Raw genomic sequence first — 13,905 nt, forward strand, 5'->3', positions numbered from 1 at the left:
GACAATGGAGGGGGCCCAGGACAGAAAGGTCAGTGTGGGAATGGGAGGGGGAGTTAAAGTGTTTAGCAACCGGTCAGAGGTTGCTTTTGTGACCAGAATGCACTGGAGAGGGCGCAGAGGACATTTGAGAGGATGCTGCTCCAGATGTAATGCTTCAGTTCCAATGAGAGTCTAGATGGTTAGTTTCCCCTGGAGTGGGGGAGGCTGAGTGACCTGATGGAGGGGTACAAACATTCGATAGGGTGAATTTCGTTGTCTCTGTACTGTGCACTGCACAATGACAATTAAAGTTGAATCTGAATCTGAATCTGAACTTTTCTCCATCAGAGAGACATCAAAAAACAGAGATCATCACTATAAGATGAGGAGAAAGAGGGTTCAATGGTTCAAAAGGTCTGTTTATTGTCACGTGTACCAATTAAGGTACAGTGAAACCCGAATTAGAGATGATGGGAAGATTTTTAATTTTACTCAGAGAGTGGCTGCAATCTGGAACACCTTGCCTGAGAAAATGGTAAAGGCAGATGATCTCACAATGTCCCGAATGTTCACAATGAGCACCTGAATCACCAGGGCAAACAGAAGGCTACGCTCCATGTGCTGGTAAATTGATAAGAAGGAACTGCAGATGCTGGTTTAAACTGAAGACAGACACAAAAAGCTGGAGTAACTCAGCAGGACAGGCAGCATCTCTGGAGAGAAGGAATGGGTGACGTTTTGGGTCGAGACCCTTCTTCAGACTGGTTAGGAATAAGGGAAAGGAGAGATATAGACGGTGATGTGGAGAGATAAAGAACAATGAATTAAATAATAATGCTGGTATATGGGATTATTGTCGGTGAGTATTTTATGGTCAGCATGGACATGGTGATTTTACGGACTAATTCTGTATTGTATGATTCACTGACTCTAAATACGTAAGAAACTGATATAAAATTGAAAATAGGGTTCCATTTGCACTCAGCAAAGTCCTTCATGTGGGGTCTTCAAATGAGACCATATTGATAGAGTTTAAACAAAAAGGGACAATGACATTGCGAGGGATATTCTACAGGCCTACCATCTTTTTCTTCCTCGTGTCTGGCCATCTTAAATATCACGTCTTTCCGGTCGGTCAGTGACGGTTGACGGTCGGTGGTTGCAGAATTGGCTACTTCAGTCAGTCAGTCACTGTGGTACAGTTTCTGTCGTCAGCATTGCCCGGGATGCGCCACGTGGAGGCTTCTGTGTGCATCCCAGGCCTACCATTAGCCAGTGGGAGATGGATACACAGAAATGTTGGCCAATCACAGAAAGGTGCAAGAACAATAGGGTTACAATACATACTTGTATCAATATTTATTACTCCCGTTTTGCTCTCCTTGTCATTCTCTGATTGCTTCCTTGCCAGAAAGAAATAATTGAAAGAAGCAGTGAAGTAGTAAATCTTTGAATGAGAACTGTGGTGGATTCAAAGAGGGGTCAGGGGAAGAAGTTGAGTTTAGATCAATGTTCCCAATATTATGACTATGAAGTATCAGTCATTCGCAGTAATCTTGTTTGAGTGATAAATATTGTAAGGAACATCAGGAAGAACTTTTCATTGAGTGGCATTCTGAAATCTTTCATTGCAGCGGCAGAGTTGCTTTCGAGTGCTTACAGTGCCTTAGACCCGGGATCGATCCCGACTACGGGTGCTGCCTGTACGAAGTTTGTACGTTCTCCCCGTACTGCTGGGATTTTCTCCAAGATCTTCGGTTTGTTCCCACAATCCACAGGTTTGTGGATTAATTGGCTTGGGTTTGTATACTAGGTATAAGTATAAAATAAAATTGTCCCTAGTGTGCGTAGGCTTGTGTTAATGTGCGGGGATCGCTGGTCGGTGCTAGAAAAGCCAATCTGAGTAGCCGGCTGTAATTCTCAGCCTGATTTGTCTATAATGGAGTAAAACACAACATGCTGGAGTAACGGTGGGTCAGGCAGCATTTCTGGAGGACATGGATTGGTGAATCTCCAGGTCTGGAGCCTTCTTCAGACTCTATAATGGATTGAGTTGAAAACAAAACACACACACAAATTCACAAAGGCATAATCGAGTAAACCATAGAAATTGAGGAACACGATCAAAGCGAAATTGAGAAGGTGACTATTAAGGAACGTTGAAAATGGAAAGTATAGGCAGATTGCTTCAAAGAAAACATTGTTAGGAAAGTGCACATACTTTTGTATTGTGTTGACCAAAGAAGTCTAATCTAATCCATGGATTGCACAATTGTCTGGAAATGTCTTGGAGTGAGAAAGTGGCAACAAAATGTGTTGTTATCACATGCTATGTGCAATGCTTGTGTGCATTGAGGAGGTGCAACCTGTTTATATGTTTCTTTCAGATTGCACACATGGAAAAGGAGTTTGAAATGAAAAGGCTGATATCTTTAGATGATGGCGATTATCAGGTTTCATGATGTAATATAACCTGAAGTAGGTCAAGACCTTGAAAACCAAAAAGCTATAAATGTTAATGGTCATTAACTAACACCCTTCTAGTGTTCTCTTAATGAAAATATGTGCAACCTTTGAACACTGATTTGCAGCAAGAATTTATAATGATACAAATAGAATTCAGAGCAGGTCTGGAGAAAATAAGGACAAAAATTCAGGCTAGCTTTATTTTTGTTTTATCACTGTTATTTTATGATTTACCTGTTATCAGTGAAACCCAGAAACATAATTTCAATTTAAGAGAGGATTCATAATGCTTTGTGGATTAATATTAAATGAAACACTCAGAAAATTAAACTTCATGAATAGTACATATGAACATATGAATTAGAAAGCTACTTCATTCTTGAGCTGACTGGTATTTTAAAAAATCATGGCCGAACTTACTGTACTCTAAATATTCTGGTCTATCTGAGCAACCTTTTTCTCTGTTATTTATCAGGGATTTATCTACCTGGAACTTAATATGTAAAAACTTTGCTTCCACAAACTATTGAAAGAAAAATTTGGCCTCAACTCTGAATTCAAGTTCAAGTGAGTTTATTGTCATGTGTCCCTGATAGGACAATGAAATTCTTGCTTTGCTTCAGCACAACAGAACATAGTAGGCATGTGTTTACTACAAAACACATGAATAAATAAACTGATAAAGTGCAAATAACAGATAATGAGTTATTAATGTTCAGAGTTTGTCCGAGCCAGGTTTAATAGCCGGATGGCTGTGGGGAAGTAGCTATTCCTGAACCAGGTCGTTGCAGTCTTCAGGCTCCTGTATCTTCTACCTGAAGATAGCAGGGAGATGAGTGTGTGGCCAGGATGGTGTGGGTCTTTGATGATACTGCCAGCCTTTTTGAGGCAGCGACTGCGATAAATCCCCTCGATGGAAGGAAGGTCAGAGCCGATGATGGACTGGGCAGTGTTTACTACTTTTTGTAGTCTCTTCCTCTCCAGGGCGCTCAAGTTGCTGAACCAAGCCACGAATTAAATGGGTGCCCCCTTATTTTTCAACTGTGAAGTCCTAGTTCTGGAGTTACCTATAAAAGAAAACATCATCTATGCTCATTTGTCGAGACTCCTCAGGATAGGTATTGCTTTGATAATTGTTCCTCCCATTATATTATGCGGCAATATATCTAATGAATTCTATTTATTTACCCTTGCAATAAATTGTAATATTCTGTTAGCTTTCTTAATAGTTTACTGTCCCTGCATAACAGCCTTTTGCAAAACATGCACTTGGATGCCCTGATCCCCCTTCATCTCTGTGCTTTGCAGTCTCCCACCTATCACTGCAGATGATGCAAAAGATGGTAGTGTTCTGGGTTGAGAGGAAAAATGTCTCAGGCTACTACAGCATATAGATAGAAGGGAAAGTTGGGAGTAGAATTGACAGATGCAATTTAATTCCAATAAGATGCATTTGGAAAGTTGCACAGGAAGGGTGGTCAGGAATGTAGATGAACAAGAGACCTGGGGGTTGAAGTCCATAGTTCCCCAAAAGTGGCCGGTTTCTGTGTTGTACTTCATTGACGGGACGCTGGTGGAGGGAGTCAAAAGCCACAATTTCCTGGGCATGCATATCTCTGAAGATCTGTCCTGGAACCAGCACATTGATGCAATCATTAAAGAAAGCCCCCTATCAATGCTTTTACTTCGTTAGAAGCTTGAGGAGATTTGGTATGTTAATGAACATTCTCTTCAACTTCCACAGGCGTATAGTAGAGAGCATATTGATTGGTTGCATCATGCCTGGTTCGGCAACTCTAACATCCAGGAATGATGAAGATTGCAAAACGTGGTGAACTCTGTCCTGTCCATCACGGGCACTGACCTCCCCACCATCGAAGGGATCTACAAGAGTCGCTGCCTTGGAAAGAATTCCAGCAACATCAGAGACCCACACCAAACTGGCCAGGCTCTCATTTCACTCCTGCCATCAATGAGAAGATATAGGAGCCTGAAACTACAAACTGTTCAGGTTTTACGAACAGCTTCTTCCCTGCGCCCATCAGGCTATTAAAAACCACAATCCCCAAATAGGCTCCAAACTGTATCAACCTAAAGGCATTATACTTGACTTTCCACTATTATTATTTATTTGTCTCATTTTTTAAATATATATTGAACTTTTTAGTTGTTGTTTATTATGGGTTTTACAGGGTATTAGTTTACATATCTGTTCTGCTGCAAGTAAGAATATCATTGTTAAGTTTCGGGACATAAGCTAATATAGCACTCTTGACCCTTGAGGGTGGCAAAGGCATACAACTTGCATGCGTTCCTAGGTCAGGATATAGAATGTAAAGTTGGGACATTATGACGCAACTTTGTAAAACAGTTTGTAGATCTCACAGAGGTATTCTGTTACCACGTATGGGAAAGATGCTGTTGCACTGGTAGAGTGCAGAGGAGATGCAGCAGGATGCTGCCTGGATTAGTGGAAACTTAAATCCGTGGTGTGAAGGGTGAAAGAATGTTGCTGGCAGTATCGATCCAAGGGAAGTGAAGACCTGCAGTAACCTCCCAACGCACACAATCCTGATTATAGCAGCCAGAGTATTACAAACATGTAGAGACAGAGCGAGTTAAGCAGGACATTATTTCCTGTCTACATGGCATAGTTTGTGGTGGCAAGGATTGAATGTTGAAATGAAATATCTATTACCTGGATGTGTAGGAAGGAACTGCAGATGCTGGTTTACACGGAAGATAGACACAAAATGTTGGAATAACTCAGCGGGGCAGGCAGCATCTGTGGATAGAAGGAGTGGATGACGTTTCGGATCAAGGATCTTCTTCTAATGCCCGTTCAGCCATGTCAAGTTCCATCCAAAGTGCAGTTGATGGGAGATGTGTATGTCTTCCTCTGTTGTTTTTTTCTCATCTTGAGAACTGATGGACATTGCACACCTGTAAAATGCAATGACCGGGAACTGGCGCCCACTGAGGTATTGATTAGTTTCCCACTCCTCAGCAAAACCTGACCCAGGTGGTTCCTGAAAGTATAAAACATGGGGAAAATGCCACTTGGGAGTATCCCCACAAGGTCAGATGGAAGCAGGGGGTTCAATCTAAAATATTAGTTGCATGTCAGTTTCACTCAGTCAGTAATATTCTTGTCTCTGAGCCAGAAAGGTCGTGGGTTAAAATTGTGAACAAAATCCAACCTTCAGTTCACTTGCTAGGTTCTTAGCAAATCCGCGGGAGTCAGTTGGTCTCTAGTGAATGACATTTTGGTTATTTCTAATCCAAGGTACAAATTAAGAGCAGAACTCCAGACTCTTGGACAATAATTTAGATTTATTGGCCTTTCATAGAGCAGAACATGTTCCATTTATTCTGAATTTGTTTTTATTAACCCTGTTAAATTCACATCATCAGTGTGGAATCAACTGTGATGCCACACAGCAAATAAGACAATTAAATGCTTGATTTACTGTTTGTTGAAGGGAATATTCCTCAGGATACTGGAATAACCCTCTGCTTCTCAGAAGATTTCTTTTTCCATTCAAGCAGGCGCCTTGGACCTTGTTATAACACCTCGTATGCAAAGTGACACCTTTGACAATATAACAATCCTCAGGCACAGCACTGCAGGCTTTGGAATTCGGTGAGTATTACAGACTCTGAAATGCCTCTGCTTTGTCTGCAAGTTGTTTTCTGACCTGCCCTTATAGTACGTGCCTCGCTGATATTTTCTCTGACACCGTCACATTATTTCTATAGACTGAGTAACCTGCAGGTTACTACAGCTTGTGTCAATGTCCAAACAAAACACATTTGGATATAACCTTTCAGTCCATAGTCATTCCTCTTTTCTCAAGAGGAAGAACTGCTCTGAAGAAGGGCCTCGACCCAAAACGTCACCTGTCCATGTTCTCCAGAGATGCTGCTTCTGGTCAGCCGAACATGCTGAGTTACTCCAGCACTTTGTGTCCTTTTGTGTATTGACCAGCATCTGCAGCTTTTTTAATTCTACTGTTCTGGTTCTGTTGTTGTAGATTTCATTCCTAAAATCTGTCCTTAGTGGTTTCAGTGATATTGTTTAACTTGTGTGCTGTTTCTTGAAATAATAACAAGAGGATATCATGAGTAAATGTAACATGAACAGTACGTACCAGATGGAGTATGTTTCCTTTCCCATCATTTAAAAAAAAAAAAAATTTTTTATTAGAAGCAGTGTACAAAAGTATAAACCGCGGCACGACATAATACATTTATTGTACAGCTTCAATTTTAATTTTTAGCTAAGATGAAATAGAAAAAGAGAGAAAAAAGCAAGAAAGAGAGAAAATGAAAGAGAAAGTGAATGTGTAAGAATAGAACCCCTAGACTACCAAATAAGTGTAGTCGAAGAGTGAGTAAATAAAAACACAAATGTGAAAAACGTAAAGAAATAAAAAGACAAAAACCAGAGAGAAAAACAAAGAGTGATGATATACCTGCTTCATATCTCTCCCCACCCATCACCCAACCCGTAAATCGGTTTAATTCCGAAGTTGTGTTGCACCATACTATCCTTGTAATGAATCAATGAATGGAATCCATGTCTTCGAAAATTGCTCTGGTTTTCCTGCTAAGACAAGTCTCATATTTTCAAGATGTAGCGTCTCAGACATGTTTGTAATCCACATTTTAAGAGTAGGGGCAGATGTATTTTTCCAAAATTTAAGTATTTGTTTTTTCGCCGTTACTAGGCCTTGCCCATCAATTTGACCCCACTCACACACATCCCATTTCAGAGATACCATTTAATTTGTATGAATGCATGCTTGCAAGAGTATGTACCATTGATCACTATGAGTGAGAAAGCGAAAATATTGACGCTGTTATTAAAGTTAGTCGAATATTTCTGGCTAAATTCTTTTGCAGTGGGTAATATATGATTATTTGCTAGTTGTCAAGTCAAAGCAAGTCTATTGTCATATGCATTAGTATGATGAGGTACAATTTTCAATGAAAATCTTACTTGCATCACCGACACATAGACTCCGGCAATACCTAAAAACATAAATTATATATAAACTCTGCAAGACAGTTAAAGGAAAAAGACAGAAGATAGATACAAAAGGCTGGAGTAACTTAGTGGGACAGGCAGCATCCTTTACACAGTTGAAAGAAAAAAGTCTGTGCCAAAAGAAACAAGACAAACTGTGTGCAAAACACACTGAGAAGAAAAATCAAGTTGATGGTAATGTTCCATTGCTGAGGTAGGATTAGAGTTGTTCATGTCGGTCGGTTCAAGAACTTGATAGTTGTAGAAAGTAGTTGTTCCTGAACATGGTGGCATGGGACTTCAGGCTTCTTTACCTCCTATCCAGTTGTACACTACCTAGAAGACTACACTCTCTCTGCATGACCTCCAACGCCCCTTTGAGAGAGGCGCTAATCAATTAAGAGACATTTAAGAGACTTTTGAGTGGATATGGAGTGATTATACTCAGGCAGATGAGTTGGTCTTCTCATCATGTTTGGCACAGACCTTGTGGGCCAAAGGGCCTGTTCCTGTGCTGTACTGTTCAATGATCTATTTATCTCTTTGTAAATGGCTAATCTATCCTACTGACTATCTCTTCCCATTCAACAAGCTTGCAGCAGTTTACCTAGATATCCTTTTCCTGTCTAATATATCCTATTCGCTGATGCTGCTGTGGATATTGCCAATGGTCAGAGGCCCTGCCCATCTTCCCACCTTATGAAAGGGTACTGTTATCACCGTGCTGTGTGGATTATTCCACGGACATCACAGAAACCCATATATTGGATGGTAAACTTTCCCATTAAAAGTTGGCTAAATCCCACCAGCTCTCTCCCAAACTATCATGCTGGTAGTATAGTTCTTACCAAGTCACCTCTTGTTCCTTTCCCATTCCTTGGCATTTTCTCCTTTGAGTGTGCTGTTTGTACCACCTACCTGATCTCATTTTAAATCTCTCTTCACTGCTGTCCACAGATTTTGAGTAAAGGATTCCTCACTGAGATCTCATCATTTGTCTCCAACCTCAGCCTCTACATTGAGCAATTCTTTATTCTCAATGATTTCAGCTTCTAACTTATTTGTGTTTTCTCATGTACATTATCTTCCTTGAATGTTTATCTTGATGTAAACTCTTCACCCCACGTTCATACTTGGCACCCTTATTGTCTCAATTATGGATAAAAACACGCTTCTCTTCATTTCTTTATTTTACACTCTACCTATCTTCCTCTTCACATTACCCCACCACACGTCTTTAAAAAAATAATTCTCCCAAGTCTGCATCTTTGGCCCTTCATTTGCATATCATTTCTGCAACTGGTGATCTGTTCTTCAAAGCTTTGCCTCCAATTTCAACACACATCTATTACAAGTACCACTCATTTTATGCAGCCCACTTCTCTTGGCACAACACTCACTTCTGCTCTCTTTAGTCCTAAGGTGCAGACTTCAATGAACATCTCGAAGAAGTGATTTTGCTTTGTGATGTTAGATACTGTTGGATCGTGTAAAACACAGCTGTGCTCTGCTCTCATCGGACAAAACTGTTCACAATCCAGGATAATTTTAGCTTCCAAAGGTAACCCTATTCATTCTTGCCTGACTGCAAACTATGTTCTGCAAACCTTCTTCTATCCCTCGTCGCTACTCATCTCCAACTATGTTTAAGGAGATCACAGAGCTTGCATTGAGACAAATGGTTGATTGCAACAATTGATTCTTTTTCCAAAGACATGTGAATGAATGAATGAATGAATGAATGAATGAATGAATGAATGAATACTTTATTGTCACATGTGACAAATCGTAGTGAAATTCTTTGCTTGCATATCCAAGGTATGCAAATAGTCGCCACATAAGGGCGCTGACAAAGTTACAAGTATACACAGTATACACGGCAGATCGCCCTTTGGTTTCCCCCACGGCGGTCCCCCCCACACTGGGCCCCCATTTTCTTCCCCCTCCTTGATGGCGGTCCCTCCACGCTGGGTCCCCCTTTGTCCCTTCATCCTCACTTCCACAGGTCTATCTACTCTATCTAGGCCTTTCACTATTAGGTAAACTGCAATGAGGTACCCCCTCATCCTTCTAAACTCCAGCGAGTAAAGGCCCAGTGCAGTCAAACGCTCATCATATGTTAACCCACTCATTCCTGGGATTCTTCCCTCCTACTTCCATAGGAAGGAGAGAGTCACTCAGTGTCGGAGTGAGTACACAGGGAAGGGCACATGTCTATTCATTCGTCACGTCTATGCTTACGGGCCTACGGAGCTCAATTTCAAAATCTGGACCGTTTTTACATCCCTCTGTAATCTCCATCAGCTCTTGCTCACCTCTGAGTTTAATTGATGGCCATGCCTCCAGCTGCCAAAGTGCTAATGTGTGAAATTCTCTTGGTAAAACTTTATTGTCTCTACTCTCGTTAAGACACTCCTTAAAACCTTGTCTTTAATCATGCATGCGGACATCTGCTCTAACATCTTTTCATGTAGCTTGGGGTCGGTACTTTAATTATAATTTTCCTGTGAAGTGCCTTGAGAAGTTTTTGCTATCTGAACAGCAAGGTATATAAATGTAAATTATTCTTGTTTCCATTGATTCTAATGAAAGGGAGAATGGGGTGGGCAGTTACATTAGCACTGTAGATTTTATAATCCCACAATGTTAACGGTGACTATGTACATTCAGGGAAGGGTTGTTAAAAATTGTAATCCAATCCCACCTTGAAATTTGGTCCTGAGTTGTATCTTGGGAGAAGCAAAATTCCTTGAAGAGGCTGTTTCGCAATGGTTTTGCTTTGAGAGGCACAGACTCTGCTGAGTATTTTATAATGTCATTGTTTTAAGTATGTCAGGACTCTGGACATTCCAGCTCGAGCTATTTAAATATTTCAGTGCTAATATGCACCAGCAGACAAATGCAGAGTTGTCTTCAGTTCCTGGGAGATTCACTCATCGCAAGGAGAAACAAAAACTGACCAGAACTAATCCTCAATCTTCAAACTATAGTCACTGCATAAACAAAACCAAGAGGTCTTCACTATACATGTGATGAATTTGTTAATAGTGTTTGTAAAAGGCTATACAGCTTTGAAGGATGAGAGTTCAATGACCTCAGCGGTGTTACTGTGAGCCATTTCAATGTGGTCCAGAAACACAACTAGAATCTTAAAACCTTTCTTCTTAATTCTGTTTTATTTATTCCATGCCTGACCTTAGTTTTGTTTATGATTATGTTTATCTGGTTTTGATTATGTTTATCTGGACCTTAGTTTGTAGTTTTGATTATGTTTATCTGGACCTTAACGTTGTCAATTAAAATATTTATCTAAATTTTCACTTAAAAATGATGAGAGTGATTAGACTTCAATTTAAACATGGCATAATCTGGATAAAGATGGAAACTGCAATTTGTCTCAAATTGTCCAAAAACCTAAATATTGACAAATCTAAAACCCTAAATGCCTGCTATGTTCCAGTTAGAAATGTTCTGTTGAACAATGAGTTATCTGTAAAACAAAATGGGTCTTTTTTCATTGTATTTTTTCCATTTCATTATTTCTGCCTTTTTGTTTCTATTTTCACTTTCCATCTGCATTGCATTGAATGGCCTGCAGCTGAACTTGACCAGTGTGATATTTTCGAACACTCATGCTTTTAAAAACATAATTAATTTCCATAAATCATTCCAGGATTAGTTGGCTTTCACCTCCAGTTGCGAAAATGAACAGAGGTATGATCACCCATGCCACAGGAGGCAGTGGAAGTCAATTTGCTGGATGTTTTCAAGAGAGAGATAGATATAGCTCTTAGGGCTAACGGAATCCATTGATATGGGGAGAAAGTAGGAACGGGGTACTGATTTAGGATGATCAGCCATGTTCATATTGAATGGCGGTGCTGGTTCGAAGGACTGAATGGCCTACTCCTGCACCTATTTTCTATGTTTCTATGTTTCTACGCAAAGCCAGTGTAAATATTGATGAGCCTTATGATTCTGAGTGCATGCTGCAGTTTTTCAACCATTATTCTGTCATGTATTCTCAGTACTTATTACTTACTGAAAACAAGGGGTGTGGCGGTGTAACACATTTTACTCCATCTGTCTCCTCCTACAGTTAATTAAATGCTCTTAGAGTTTTTTTAAGTGATCACCAAGAGGATTGAGAGCAGGACAGTCACTATAGACTCTAGTAAGATCTTTGATAAGGCCTCATATATAGGCTAGTCTGGAAGGTTTGATCACATGGAATCCAACATGAGCTAGTTAATTGTATTTAACATTGACTTGGAGGAAGAAGACAAAGGGTAGTTACGGAGATTATCTTTCAGAGGGTGATGTGTTGGATGTGGTGATTCGTGGGGTGAAAGGTGAGGTCGAGGGGAACTCTATCCTCTATCCACCTTGGATGTCCTCAAATGGAAAACCTAACCTTAAGAGCCGATGCAGTGGAGACAGAGGAATTGGGAATAGGGGATAGGGTTGGAGGGAGAGTGGTCCAGATAACTATGGGAGTCGGTAGGTTTATAGTAGACGTCAGTCAATAGTCCGTCCCTTGTGATGGAGACAGAGATCAAGAAAGCTAAGAGATGCGTCAGAGATATTCTAGGTGAACTTGAGGGCAGGGTAAAAGTAGTCGTGAAGTTAATCAAATCAGGGAGTTCTGCTTGGGTGCAGGAGGCAGTCATCGATGTAGTGGAGAAAGAGTTAGGTGATGTGTACAGTGGGATCTTGGGCTCCTAGTCCATAGCCTCTGAAAATGGCACACCAGTAGAAATAGTGGTAAAGAAGGCGTGTGATTTGCTTGCTTTCATTGTTTGGGGCATTGAATATAAGACTCAATTAGTCATATTGCAACTTTAGAGGGCTTTAGTTAGTCTGTGTTTGCAGTATTGTTTGCAGTTCTGATGGCCCCATTACAGATTGGATGTGGAGGTAATAGCGATTGTGAGGAAGAGGTTTACCAGAATCCTGCCTGGAGTAGAAAATATTATCTATAAGGAGAGGTCGGACAAACTTGACTTGTTTTCTCTGGAACGTTGGAGGTTGAGGGGAAAGCTGATACTAGTATATAACATTATGAGGCATAAATAAGGTAGACAGCCAAAACCTTTTTCCCAGGATGGACAAATCAAAACTTAAAGGGCACAGCTTCAAGGTGAGCGAGGCAAAGTTTGAAAGAGATGTGCAGAGCATGTTTCTTTTACAGAGATTGCTGGGTGCCTGGAAGGTATTGCTAGGTGTGATGGTAAGGTAGATACTATAATGGCACCTAAGAGGCTTTAAGAAAAGACGTATGTATATGCAGGGAATGATGGGATATGGATCATGTGCAGACAGAGAAGATAAGTTTAACTTGGCATCATGTTCGGTGCAGACATTATGGGCCAAGGGACCTGTTCCTGTGCTGTACTATTTTATGTTCTATGTTCTAATTAATTCCCCTCAGGTGAGGCAGGGTTTGGAAGGTGTTCCAATTATTAGTTCTTTTTATATTCCTGAGGTGTGGGAATGGTAGATTCCCAATTATTATTATCCTCCCAGTGACTTATGTAGGAAACTGTGCCTGCTTGAATGGCCACTGAAGTATATCCATGATGGACAGGCGCTAATTCATGGTCAGAAATGCATCATAAATAATGCAGGTTCAGTTTATTATGTGTGCCAAAATTCATCAGCCACTCAGTGAGATGGATAATAGCTTTTGACTAAATATACATATATCTCTACTGTTTGCCAGAGGGATGAATAATCAGATCAAATACAAATGTGATTTGGTTACCAATGTTGCACGATGTTGAAAGCCACCTAAGTTATCATTAGCATGGAGAGTTGTCGAATATGACATCCATCAGCAGTTGTGAGCTGAGGAATAGAGAACAGTTCCATTGCATTCCTATTTCCTCCATTTAGCTTGAAAATATCCATGGTAAGTCAAGTCAAGTCAAGAGAGTTTATGGTCATGTGTCCCAGATAGGACAATGAAATTCTTGCTTGCTGCAGCACAACAGGATATGGTAGGCATAAACACAGATCAGATCAGTGTGTCCATATACCATAGAATAAATATATACACACACATAAATAAACAGATAAAGTGCAATAGGCTGTTATGGTTCAGAGTTTGTTTGAAGTTGTGTTTAATAGTCTGATGGCTGTGGGGAAGATGCTGTTCCTGAACCTGGATGTTGCAGATTTCAGGCTCCTGTACCTTCTACCTGATGGCAGCCGAGAGATGAGTGTGTGGCCAGGATGGTGTGGGTCCTTGATGATGCTGGCAGCCTTTTTGAGGCAGCGACTGCGGTAGATCCCCTCGATGGCAGGGAGGTCCGAGCCGATGATGGACTGGGAAGTATTGTTGGTACAATCCCTGTTTCAATTAGTCAGGTTTTTAATTAAAAGTGAGTTCTGAAAATATTTACTGCTGCAACTCTGTGGCATTATTGGAG

The 13,905-nt window shown here is 40.6% G+C and overlaps 1 long non-coding RNA gene across 1 annotated transcript in view; it reads left to right on the plus strand.

The window, feature by feature from the left end:
* Positions 1 to 13,905, plus strand: part of LOC116983911 — a 38,684-nt gene that overhangs the window by 7,441 nt on the left and 17,338 nt on the right. Inside the window, exon 2 of the long non-coding RNA XR_004414844.1 lies at positions 5,995 to 6,088. This is a non-coding gene — a long non-coding RNA (uncharacterized LOC116983911). The remainder of the gene's footprint in view (positions 1 to 5,994; positions 6,089 to 13,905) is intronic.

This window comes from Amblyraja radiata, chromosome 19 (assembly GCF_010909765.2).
Source record: "Amblyraja radiata isolate CabotCenter1 chromosome 19, sAmbRad1.1.pri, whole genome shotgun sequence".
Lineage (NCBI taxonomy): Eukaryota > Metazoa > Chordata > Chondrichthyes > Rajiformes > Rajidae > Amblyraja > Amblyraja radiata.